The following is a 12,056-nucleotide window of genomic DNA, read 5'->3' as shown; positions in this document are numbered from 1 at the left end:
TGCGCGATGCACATCGGTCATCTCGGAACCTTGCGTTTGAATATAATTTCGCTACGGTGTACAAGTAAGCGGGAAGAGAGAGCGGCGCGAGACCGCTCACCTTCCGCCACTAGTCTCCGTGGAGTTGATGTTCGGTAAGCGCGACGATGCGTCCGGACACGTTCGTCTAAGAACGCGGGACGATCGCGCGGCCAACACTACGTGTGCGCGCCACATAAGAGCCATTCGGTCTTGCGACACCGACTCGTGGCAATGCTGTGTTTGAAAAATGTGCGTTGCGTACCTGAAAAAAGAAACGGAAGGGAAAAAGTGCCAGCGCGCTCTGTACGTAAGGGCTCGAGCGTGTACGGCTTCGTCGCCGTCGTCGTCGACGTCGCCGCCGCCCCGGAGCACCCCGCTTCGAGAGTCGAGTATCGACGAGGTGACGCATAGTCGCCCGCGATACGATCAAATCATGGTCCGTGTTTCACCATTTGACGTTCCGAGCTTCGGGAGACTCTTACGGAACGCACGAGACGCGAAGGACGCGCTCGTTCGTGTCGCTCGGCTCGCCGAGCGCACCGCACCTCTTATAATACCCAACCGTGCGGCCAGGCGGTCGGCGACGCACGGTGAATAGCACGGCGGTATACGGGCGAAGCGGCCGAGATCTCGACGCCCGAGGGACTTAGCCGCTCGGGAGCGGCGAGCACGGTCGTTACCTCCGGTCTCGGTCGACTCGCGAAGGCCTTCGGGACTGTAGCCGAAGACGCGACGCAGAGTCGCCCGCGATACGATCACAAATCATTGTTCCGTGTTTCACATTTAACGTTTCGAGCCTCGGGATACTCGTACGGAACGCACGAGACGCGAAAGACGCGCTCGAACCATCGTCCCTGTCGCTCGACTCGTCGAGCGCACCGCACCTCTTATAATACCCAACCGGCCGGCCAGGCGGTCGGCGACGCACGGTGAATAGCACGGCGGTATACGGGCGAAACGGGCGAGATCTCGACGCCCGAGGGACTTAGCCGCTCGGGCGCGGCGAGCACGGTCGTTACCTCCGGCGGCGCTCGGGACGTCGGAGGTACCTCCGGTCCCGCTCGACGTCGTCGGTGCCTCCGGCCTCGTTCGGGCGCCGACGATACCTCCGGCCGCGCTCGCGGTCGTCGCCTCCGGCCCCGCTCGACGCCGTCGTTACCTCCGGCCGAGTCCTACGGTCAGCCTCGGCCTGATATATATACATACATACATACATACATACATACATACATACATACATACATGCATGCATGCATGCATGCATACATACATACATACATACATACATACATACATACATACATACATACATACATATATATATATATATATATATATATATATATATATATATGTATATATATAAGATTGCGCTATTACGTTTAATTCTCATCTCGCTTACTTTCGACATTTTGTCGAAAATGACTAACGGAAAATAAGTCGTCTCGCTCATTCTGCCTCTGACTACCGTACGTTACACAATTGTCTCTAGCGCTTTGTCGAATACTCTGTGTGTTGTTGCTCCTTTTAATATTGTGTTTTAAGATCTGCTATTAACATAAAATATAAGTTTACAGTTTTCTGCAATACGCATACCAGTTTATGTTATTCGTAACGACGGTTTCCGTCGTTTTTAATCTTATAAATTTATTTTAATATGAAAACCGACTTACGAAAATATTTCATTATTTTTCATTTTATTATTAATTTGATTACACTATTGATTGGTTTACGTTTTTATTTATTATGACATAATTTGATACGCAATGAGCTGTTTTATGGTTGTTCAATGGTCATCTTGTTCAACTGTTTAATTATATTTTCGTGTCCATCCTTTCATTCATGTTTTAAGTTCATACATATTGGTAATGTATTATGACTGAAGATGACTAAGTATAGTCGAAACGTTTCTCCAACACAGTGCTATTAGTCGCGTTTATAATTATATAATGTTTACCTAATTAATTATAATGCTATTGAGAAAATTTGCCTTGGCTGTTTATCATATTATTTTTGCTTAGCATTAACGAGCCCTTTATAATTGTTTGTATTGTCGCTTACCTTCGCTACTTACTCGACTCCGACGACGTTATCCGGCTCGCCGTCGTCGATCGCCTACCTACGGTCCCGCTTACGCGCCGTCGTTACCTCCGGTCTCAACCGCGGTCGTCACCTCCGATCTCAAACGCGGCCGTTACCTCCGGCGGCGAAAATTTTCATATCCGTAATTAGATATTCACACATATAAGCATATATACTTACATATACGAAATATATATGCAAAGAGACATTGACCTATTTCGTTTAAGCATCAGTTCGAATACTCCCGTCGCCGCCCCGCGAGATTCAACCCGTCGTCGTTCCCGCCGGTCTCGCTCGCGTCCATCGTCGATATCCCTCCGGGCACACTCGAGCGCCGTCGTTACCTCCGGTCTCGCGCACGTACGTCGTTGATACCTCCGGCCCTAATGGCAGTCAGTACCTCCAGCGTCGAAAATACTCTCGTACGTATCACTTATACACAAACTTACATATACTAAACCAGGGTAATGTAAATGCAAATTAAAAAATAATGCATTACTTATTATTTTTTTAATAAATAATTATTTCTTTACTCATTAATTATTAAGAAAGTAATGCGTAATGAAAAAAGTCGCATTATACTTATTAAAAAGGTAATGCGTAATGAAAAAAATCGCATTAGTTATTAAAAAAGTAATGCGTAATGAAAAAAATCGCATTACTTATTAAAAAAGTAATGCGCAATGAAAAAAGTCGCATTACTTATTTAAAAAGTAATGCGTGATAAAAAAAATCGCATTACTTATTAAGAAAGTAATGCGCAATGAGAAAAATCGTATTGCTTACGTATTAAAAAGGTAATGCTTAATGAATAAAAATCGCAATTAATTATTAAGAAAGTAATGCGTAATAAAAAAAAAATTTACATTACTTATTAAAAAAATAATGCGTAATGAAAAAGATCGCCTTACTTATTAGGAAAGTAATGCGTAATGAAAAAAATCGCCTTACTTATTTCAAAAGTAATGCGTAATGAAAAAAATTGCATTACATATTTAAAAAAAGTAATGCGCAATCAAAAAAAAAAAAAAAAACCGCATTACTTATTAAAAAAGTAATGCGCAATGAAAAAAATCGCATTACTTATTAATAAAGTAATGCGCAATGAAAAAAATCGCATTACTTATTAAAAAAGTAATGCGCAATGAAAAAAGTCGCATTACTTATTTAAAAAGTAATGCGTGATAAAAAAAATCGCATTACTTATTAAGAAAGTAATGCGCAATGAGAAAAATCGTATTACTTACGTATTAAAAAAGTAATGTGTAATGAAAAAATCGCATTATTTATTAAAAAGGTAATGCGTAATGAAAAAAATCGCATTACTTATTTCAAAAGTAATGCTTATTGAATAAAAATCGCAATTAATTATTAAGAAAGTAATGCGTAATAAAAAAAAAAATTTACATTACTTATTAAAAAAATAATGCGTAATGAAAAAGATCGCCTTACTTATTAGGAAAGTAATGCGTAATGAAAAAAATCGCCTTACTTATTTCAAAAGTAATGCGTAATGAAAAAAATTGCATTACATATTTAAAAAAAAGTAATGCGCAATAAAAAAAAAAACCGCATTACTTATTAAAAAAGTAATGCGCAATGAAAAAAATCGCACTAAGACTTATTAAGAAAGTAATGCGCAATGAAAAAAAATCGCACTAAGAATTAAGAAAGTAATGCGTAATTAAGGATCTTCGCATAGTTATTAAAAATATATTTTTTAATGAAACGTAAGCATTACAAAAGTAATGCATTATTTAGAACCATGCTACTAAACTATATATATATATATACGCATATACATATTTGCACGCGCGCGCGGGCGGGCGCCTTGTTCGCACTCACCGTTATGCACATTATATTTACATTTAGACTGACTTTTCCTTACGTCGTTACTTTTCCACCCACAAATGCGATATCTCGTTAATCTTCGTTTCGATTACATTACACGCGCACGCTCGAGAACAGTCGGGTGGGTTCCAATCGTTATTCGACGCACAAGCCCCGTCGCGTGTTGCTTCGCCGTATACCATACGCACGTACGCGGGCCAAAGTCCCCCGTCGCGTGTTGCTTTCGCCGTATACCATACGCACGTACGCGGGGCCAAAGTCCCCCGTCGCGTGTTGCTTTCGCCGTATACCATGCGCACGTACGCGGGGCCAAAGTCCCCCGTCGCGTGTTGCTTTTCGCCGTATACCATACGCACGTACGCGGGGGCCAAAGTCCCCCGTAGCGTGTTGCTTTCGCCGTATACCATACGCACGTACGTACGTACGTACGTTACGCGGGGCCAAAGTCCCCCGTCGCGTGTTGCTTTCGCCGTACGTACGTACCGGGGTCTCGTCAAACCGACAAGACGAATCCCCAAGCGAGGGCTGAGTCTCAACAGATCGCAAGCGTGGTAACTGCTCCTACCGAGTACAAACACCCCGCCAGGTACCTAAGTCGGCAATGCCGACGCATTGTCGCGACCATCCGAAACCTCGCGAAATCATTCGATCGGCCGTAGCGCCGGGCGGTGAGTACAAAGGGCAGGCGCCGTAATCAACGCGAGCTTACGACTCGCGCACTAGGGAATTGCCTCGTTATGGGGAACAATTGCAAGCCCCAATCCCTAGCACGAAGGAGGTTCAGCGGGTTACCGGGCCTTTCGGCCAGGGAACACACGCTGATTCCTTCAGTGTAGCGCGCGTGCGGCCCAGAACATCTAAGGGCATCACAGACCTGTTATTGCTCAATCTCGTGCGGCTAGAAGCCGCCTGTCCCTCTAAGAAGATTTGTTTGTACGTTGGTAGTAAAAACCCGCCGGCCGAAGCCGGGGGCCTTCAAGATACCATAAGGTACGCCTATTTAGCAGGCTAGAGTCTCGTTCGTTATCGGAATTAACCAGACAAATCGCTCCACCAACTAAGAACGGCCATGCACACCACCCACCGAATCAAGAAAGAGCTATCAATCTGTCAATCCTTCCGGTGTCTGGGCCTGGTGAGGTTTCCCGTGTTGAGTCAAATTAAGCCGCAGGCTCCACTCCTGGTGGTGCCCTTCCGTCAATTCCTTTAAGTTTCAGCTTTGCAACCATACTTCCCCCGGAACCCAAAAGCTTTGGTTTCCCGGAAGCTGCCCGCCGAGTCATCGGAGGAACTTCGGCGGATCGCTAGCTGGCATCGTTTATGGTTAGAACTAGGGCGGTATCTGATCGCCTTCGAACCTCTAACTTTCGTTCTTGATTAATGAAAACATTTTTGGCAAATGCTTTCGCTTCTGTCCGTCTTGCGACGATCCAAGAATTTCACCTCTAACGTCGCAATACGAATGCCCCCATCTGTCCCTATTAATCATTACCTCGGGGTTCCGAAAACCAACAACAAAATAGAACCGAGGTCCTATTCCATTATTCCATGCACGCAGTATTCAGGCGAGGATAGCCTGCTTTAAGCACTCTAATTTGTTCAAAGTAAACGTACCGGCCCGACTCGACACTCAGTAAAGAGCACCGCGACGGGATATTAGTTGGGCCGCCCCTCGCGAGGCTAAGCCCACCGGTAGGACGTCCCACATCACGCCAGTTAGACACCGCGAGCGGTGAACCGACGGTGTGCGACACAGATTCAACTACGAGCTTTTTAACCGCAACAACTTTAATATACGCTATTGGAGCTGGAATTACCGCGGCTGCTGGCACCAGACTTGCCCTCCAATGGATCCTCGTTAAAGGATTTAAAGTGTACTCATTCCGATTACGGGGCCTCGGATGAGTCCCGTATCGTTATTTTTCGTCACTACCTCCCCGTGCCGGGAGTGGGTAATTTGCGCGCCTGCTGCCTTCCTTGGATGTGGTAGCCGTTTCTCAGGCTCCCTCTCCGGAATCGAACCCTGATTCCCCGTTACCCGTTACAACCATGGTAGGCGCAGAACCTACCATCGACAGTTGATAAGGCAGACATTTGAAAGATGCGTCGCCGGTGCTAGGACCGTGCGATCAGCACAAAGTTATTCAGAGTCACCAAAGTAAACGGTGGACGCAACGGAGACCGCGCGCCACCGATTGGTTTGATCTAATAAAAGCGTCCCTTCCATCACTGGTCGGGACTCTGTTTTGCATGTATTAGCTCTAGAATTACCACAGTTATCCAAGTAAATGTTGGTACAATCTAATGAACCATAACTGATTTAATGAGCCATTCGCGGTTTCACCTTAATTCGGCATGCACTGAGACATGCATGGCTTAATCTTTGAGACAAGCATATGACTACTGGCAGGATCAACCAGGGAGCTACTACGTGCGTGCGCGCGCTGCGTGAGCGGCGAGGCACTAGCTCGTCGTCGTCCGCGTCGTCGACTCCGAGAACGCGCGCTCGGTGAGCGCGCGCCCCGCGGAAGATCGAAACGAGCGTACGAACGGGCGAGCGAGCGAGCGAGCGAGCGGGCGGGCGGGCGAAAGCTTCGCCATCGCTGCTGCTCGGAGGTGTCGTTACTCCGCCGCCGGCGTCTTGCGAGCCGGTCGGCGACACTCTCTCATTTTTCTCTTCTGTCGTTACACTTCTTCTGTCAATTTCATTTCGTGTCATTTCAAGTTTTCTCATTCTCCCATATACGAACGGCGTGTGTAAAGCGCCGTTCAGCCCCGACGTTAGATCGACTGTGCGCGATGCACATCGGTCATCTCGGAACCTTGCGTTTGAATATAATTTCGCTACGGTGTACAAGTAAGCGGGAAGAGAGAGCGGCGCGAGACCGCTCACCTTCCGCCACTAGTCTCCGTGGAGTGATGTTCGGTAAGCGCGACGATGCGTCCGGACACGTTCGTCTAAGAACGCGGGACGATCGCGCGGCCAAACACTACGTGTGCGCGCCACATAAGAGCCATTCGGTCTTGCGACACGACTCGTGCAATGCTGTGTTTGAAAAATGTGCGTTGCGTACCCTGAAAAAAGAAACGGAAGGGAAAAGTGCAGCGCGCTCTGTACGTAAGGGCTCGAGCGTGTACGGCTTCGTCGCCGTCGTCGTCGACGTCGCCGCCGCCCCGGAGCACCCCGCTTCGAGAGTCGAGTATCGACGAGGTGACGCATAGTCGCCCGCGATACGATCAAATCATGGTCCGTGTTTCACCATTTGACGTTCCGAGCTTCGGGAGACTCTTACGGAACGCACGAGACGCGAAGGACGCGCTCGTTCGTGTCGCTCGGCTCGCCGAGCGCACCGCACCTCTTATAATACCCAACCGTGCGGCCAGGCGGTCGGCGACGCACGGTGAATAGCACGGCGGTATACGGGCGAAGCGGCCGAGATCTCGACGCCCGAGGGACTTAGCCGCTCGGGAGCGGCGAGCACGGTCGTTACCTCCGGTCTCGGTCGACTCGCGAAGGCCTTCGGGACTGTAGCCGAAGACGCGACGCAGAGTCGCCCGCGATACGATCACAAATCATTGTTCCGTGTTTCACATTTAACGTTTCGAGCCTCGGGATACTCGTACGGAACGCACGAGACGCGAAAGACGCGCTCGAACCATCGTCCCTGTCGCTCGACTCGTCGAGCGCACCGCACCTCTTATAATACCCAACCGGCCGGCCAGGCGGTCGGCGACGCACGGTGAATAGCACGGCGGTATACGGGCGAAACGGGCGAGATCTCGACGCCCGAGGGACTTAGCCGCTCGGGCGCGGCGAGCACGGTCGTTACCTCCGGCGGCGCTCGGGACGTCGGAGGTACCTCCGGTCCCGCTCGACGTCGTCGGTGCCTCCGGCCTCGTTCGGGCGCCGACGATACCTCCGGCCGCGCTCGCGGTCGTCACCTCCGGCCTCGCTCGACGCCGTCGACACCTCCGGCCTCGCTCGAAGCCGTCGTTACCTCCGGCCGCGTACGCGGTCGTCACCTCCGGCCGCGTACGCGGTCGTCACCTCCGGCCCGCGCTCGCGGTCGTCGCCTCCGGCCCCGCTCGACGCCGTCGTTACCCTCCGGCCGAGTCCTACGGTCAGCCTCGGCCTGATATATATACATACATACATACATACATACATACATACATACATACATACATGCATGCATGCATGCATGCATGCATGCATGCATACATACATACATACATACATACATACATACATACATACATACATACATACATACATATACATATATATATATATATATATAATATATATATATATATATATGTATATATATAAGATTGCGCTATTACGTTTAATTCTCATCTCGCTTACTTTCGACATTTTGTCGAAAATGACTAACGGAAAATAAGTCGTCTCGCTCATTCTGCCTCTGACTACCGTACGTTACACAATTGTCTCTAGCGCTTTGTCGAATACTCTGTGTGTTGTTGCTCCTTTTAATATTGTGTTTTAAGATCTGCTATTAACATAAAATATAAGTTTACAGTTTTCTGCAATACGCATACCAGTTTATGTTATTCGTAACGACGGTTTCCGTCGTTTTTAATCTTATAAATTTATTTTAATATGAAAACCGACTTACGAAAATATTTCATTATTTTTCATTTTATTATTAATTTGATTACACTATTGATTGGTTTACGTTTTTATTTATTATGACATAATTTGATACGCAATGAGCTGTTTTATGGTTGTTCAATGGTCATCTTGTTCAACTGTTTAATTATATTTTCGTGTCCATCCTTTCATTCATGTTTTAAGTTCATACATATTGGTAATGTATTATGACTGAAGATGACTAAGTATAGTCGAAACGTTTCTCCAACACAGTGCTATTAGTCGCGTTTATAATTATATAATGTTTACCTAATTAATTATAATGCTATTGAGAAAATTTGCCTTGGCTGTTTATCATATTATTTTTGCTTAGCATTAACGAGCCCTTTATAATTGTTTGTATTGTCGCTTACCTTCGCTACTTACTCGACTCCGACGACGTTATCCGGCTCGCCGTCGTCGATCGCCTACCTACGGTCCCGCTTACGCGCCGTCGTTACCTCCGGTCTCAACCGCGGTCGTCACCTCCGATCTCAAACGCGGCCGTTACCTCCGGCGGCGAAAATTTTCATATCCGTAATTAGATATTCACACATATAAGCATATATACTTACATATACGAAATATATATGCAAAGAGACATTGACCTATTTCGTTTAAGCATCAGTTCGAATACTCCCGTCGCCGCCCCGCGAGATTCAACCCGTCGTCGTTCCCGCCGGTCTCGCTCGCGTCCATCGTCGATATCCCTCCGGGCACACTCGAGCGCCGTCGTTACCTCCGGTCTCGCGCACGTACGTCGTTGATACCTCCGGCCCTAATGGCAGTCAGTACCTCCAGCGTCGAAAATACTCTCGTACGTATCACTTATACACAAACTTACATATACTAAACCAGGGTAATGTAAATGCAAATTAAAAAATAATGCATTACTTATTATTTTTTTAATAAATAATTATTTCTTTACTCATTAATTATTAAGAAAGTAATGCGTAATGAAAAAAGTCGCATTATACTTATTAAAAGGTAATGCGTAATGAAAAAAATCGCATTAGTTATTAAAAAAGTAATGCGTAATGAAAAAAAATCGCATTACTTATTAAAAAAGTAATGCGCAATGAAAAAGTCGCATTACTTATTTAAAAAGTAATGCGTGATAAAAAAAAATCGCATTACTTATTAAGAAAGTAATGCGCAATGAGAAAAAATCGTATTGCTTACGTATTAAAAAGGTAATGCTTAATGAATAAAAATCGCAATTAATTATTAAGAAAGTAATGCGTAATAAAAAAAAAAATTTACATTACTTATTAAAAAAATAATGCGTAATGAAAAAGATCGCCTTACTTATTAGGAAAGTAATGCGTAATGAAAAAAATCGCCTTACTTATTTCAAAAGTAATGCGTAATGAAAAAAATTGCATTACATATTTAAAAAAAAGTAATGCGCAATCAAAAAAAAAAAAAAAAAAAAAAAACCGCATTACTTATTAAAAAAGTAATGCGCAATGAAAAAAAATCGCATTACTTATTAATAAAGTAATGCGCAATGAAAAAAATCGCATTACTTATTAAAAAAGTAATGCGCAATGAAAAAAGTCGCATTACTTATTTAAAAAGTAATGCGTGATAAAAAAAATCGCATTACTTATTAAGAAAGTAATGCGCAATGAGAAAAATCGTATTACTTACGTATTAAAAAAGTAATGTGTAATGAAAAAAATCGCATTATTTATTAAAAAGGTAATGCGTAATGAAAAAAATCGCATTACTTATTTCAAAAGTAATGCTTATTGAATAAAAATCGCAATTAATTATTAAGAAAGTAATGCGTAATAAAAAAAAAAATTTACATTACTTATTAAAAAAATAATGCGTAATGAAAAAGATCGCCTTACTTATTAGGAAAGTAATGCGTAATGAAAAAAATCGCCTTACTTATTTCAAAAGTAATGCGTAATGAAAAAAATTGCATTACATATTTAAAAAAAAGTAATGCGCAATAAAAAAAAAAAACCGCATTACTTATTAAAAAAGTAATGCGCAATGAAAAAAAATCGCACTAAGACTTATTAAGAAAGTAATGCGCAATGAAAAAAATCGCACTAAGACTTATTAAGAAAGTAATGCGTAATTAAGGATCTTCGCATTAGTTATTAAAAATATATTTTTTAATGAAACCGTAATGCATTACAAAAAGTAATGCATTATTTAGAACCCTGTACTAAACTATATATATATATATACGCATATACATATTTGCACGCGCGCGCGGGCGCCTTGTTCGCACTCACCGTTATGCACATTTATATTTACATTTAGACTGACTTTTCCCTTACGTCGTTACGTTTCCACCCACAAATTGCGATATCTCGTTTAATCTTCGTTTCGATTACATTACACGCGCACGCTCGAGGAACAGTCGGGTGGGTTCCAATCGTTATCTCCGACGGCAAGTCCCCGTCGCGTGTTGCTTTTCGCCGTATACCATACGCAGTACGCGGGGCCAAAGTCCCCCGTCGCGTGTTGCTTCGCCGTAATACCATACGCACGTACGCGGGGCCAAAGTCCCCCGTCGCGTGTTGCGTTCGCCGTATACCATGCGCACGTACCGCGGGCCAAAGTCCCCGTCGCGTGTTGCTTTCGCCGTATACCATGCGCACGTACGCGGGGCCAAAGTCCCCCGTCGCGTGTTGCTTTTCGCCGTATACCATACGCACGTACGCGGGGCCAAAGTCCCCGTCGCGTGTGTTGCTTTTCGCCGTATACCATACGCACCGTACGTACGTACGTACTTTACGCGGGGCCAAGTCCCCCGTCGCGTGTTGCTTCCGCCGTACGTACGTACGCGGGGTCTCGTCCAACCGACAAGACGAATCCCCAAGCCGAGGGCTGAGTCTCAACAGATCGCAGCGGGGTAACTGCTCTACCGAGTACAACACCCCGCCAGGTACCTAAGTCGTCTACAGACGATTCCGAGTCCTCGACATCGAACTCGCGAAACTCATGTTCGACCGTTAGACGCCGCGCCGTCGTAGCGGTGAGATCCCGACGACGGACGATGGCGCCGTACGGCAAACCGGGCCTCGTGCGACGACCGGTCCGCAAAGGGGCCGGCCGCCTAGTAGTGTCACATTGTTTTGAGCCTTTCGACTCACGAGACTCCTAGAGATATCATTGCCACCTTTGACTAGAGAGGATACGGCCTTAGAGGCGTTCAGGCATAATCCCACGGATGGTAGCTTCGCACCACCGGCCGCTCGACCGAGTGCGTGAACCAAAATGTCCGAACCCTGCGGTTCCTCTCGTACTGAGCAGGATTACTATCGCAATGACGAGTCATCAGTAGGGTAAAAACTAAACCTGTCTCACGACGGTCTAAACCCAGCTCACGTTCCCTGTTGGGGGTGAACAATCGACGCTTGGCGAATTCTGCTTCGCAATGATAGGAAGAGCCGACATCGAAGGATCAAAAAGCGACGTCGCT

The sequence above is a fragment of the Monomorium pharaonis genome, unplaced genomic scaffold (assembly GCF_013373865.1).
Source record: "Monomorium pharaonis isolate MP-MQ-018 unplaced genomic scaffold, ASM1337386v2 scaffold_313, whole genome shotgun sequence".
Taxonomy (NCBI): Eukaryota; Metazoa; Arthropoda; class Insecta; order Hymenoptera; family Formicidae; genus Monomorium; species Monomorium pharaonis.
Note: the sequence above shows the minus strand (reverse complement) of the source record.